A 1,607-nucleotide genomic window follows, 5' to 3' on the forward strand; every position below is an offset into this window, starting at 1 on the left:
TGTCCACCGGAGGATGCAGTATGAACTGCCGGCTAAAATAGCTCGCGTATCGCTCCGGGCCCGACGAAGCATGGTCGCCGAAGGAAATTTCGACCCTGTCGTCGTGCTTCGTCGGATTGGACAGCGACCTCACGGTTGACCAAAGCTTGCTCACACTAGAGGTGAAGTTACAGGTCTTCAGATGCTCCTCCCACTTCTTCCGCTTATGTACGTTTACTAGTTGCCGAATCTCCGCGTTGAGATCCCTGATACGGGGATCTCCGGGATCGGCCTGACGAAGGCTATCACGCTGATCGGCTAGAACAGCCGCTTCGGCAGGGAAGTTTGGACGTGGGTCCGTTATACATCCTGCCGGTATGAAGCGAGCTGCAACAGTAGTGACAGCCCTGCGGAACTTACGTTCACCGAGATGGACGTCGGTTGGTGTGGGGAGCGCTGTGAAGGTGTTTTCAGAAAACTCCGCGTAACCTTTCCAATCAGCTTTAGAAAAGTTGATATAGGTCCGGGGTTTGGCGGAGGCAAAGTCGGTTGGTTTATCTATCGAGATGACTATGGGTAGGTGGTCTGATGCTAAAGTCAGCATAGGTCGCCATGTTATGCTGTTTATCAGACCAGCGCTGACTATGGTGATGGCTGGCGAGCTACTGCAGTTACCCATAATCCTGGTGGGTGCGTCGTCGTTCATTGTGCAGAATGTCGAATCGTCTATCTGCTCAGCCAAGTCTGTTCCCCTACGATCGTTTGACAGGCTTGAGTGCCAAAGATCGTGGTGCGCATTAAAGTCACCCACTACCATACGGTTTTCACCTCTGAGGAGCGCACATATGTCAGGGTGATATCCTGCCGGCCAGCAGGTGACAGGGGGTATGTATATGTTAAATATTTCGAGCTCAACATCGCCTGACCGGATAGCGATGCCCTGACATTCTAGGGTGGTATCCCTGCGGTCGATGTCTGCTTCGATAAGACGATACTGCACGGTGTGGTGCGTGATGAACGCTAAGCCACCACCATTATCTCGCTCGCGATCTCGACGGTGCACGTTGTATCCGGCCCAATTCAACAAAGTTGAATTACTGTGCAACTTCGTCGCTTGGACCGCAGCTATCAATATACCATGCTGACACATGAAGACGGTTATCTCCTCAATCTTGCTCTGTAGCCCGTTACAGTTAAATTGAAGGAGCTTCATGTGGTTCGGGAGACGTGTCGTGATGTGGGGTGTAAGTGATGTGTGTGTTCCTACCGCCGTTGGCTGTGTGCGCTGCTGTAATGGTTGCCGCCCTGTGGTGGTGGCGGGAGGCGTCGCAGTTGGGGTCTGCGACCGAGCAGCGCAACACGGGCCCTCGGAGTTCCCAGTACAATCTCACGTGGTACGCAGACCTGAGCATGCCCTAAAGTGGCACCTGCCAAGGCAGGTGTTGCACTTGACTGATGTCACATTACGGAATATCCTGGTCTGACATACCGTGCAGATTGTAGGGGGAACCAGGAGTTGTTGGCGGCGGCGTGTGGGTGGTGGTGCGGTTGTGTGTGTTATGTGGTCTGTCGTGGCTGTGGTATGGTCTGTGGTGTTATTATGTTGTTGTGTTGTGGTGACTGTGTGA

The 1,607-nt window shown here is 53.3% G+C and overlaps 1 long non-coding RNA gene across 1 annotated transcript in view; it reads left to right on the forward strand.

Moving 5' to 3' along the window:
* LOC118750301 overlaps positions 1 to 1,607 on the forward strand; it is a 5,842-nt gene that overhangs the window by 4,028 nt on the left and 207 nt on the right. The window contains exon 2 of the long non-coding RNA XR_004994376.1: positions 1,415 to 1,418. This is a non-coding gene — a long non-coding RNA (uncharacterized LOC118750301). The remainder of the gene's footprint in view (positions 1 to 1,414; positions 1,419 to 1,607) is intronic.

This window comes from Rhagoletis pomonella, unplaced genomic scaffold, assembly GCF_013731165.1.
Source record: "Rhagoletis pomonella isolate Grant_MI unplaced genomic scaffold, Rhpom_1.0 Rhpom_scaffold_00199, whole genome shotgun sequence".
NCBI classification, from domain to species: domain Eukaryota; kingdom Metazoa; phylum Arthropoda; class Insecta; order Diptera; family Tephritidae; genus Rhagoletis; species Rhagoletis pomonella.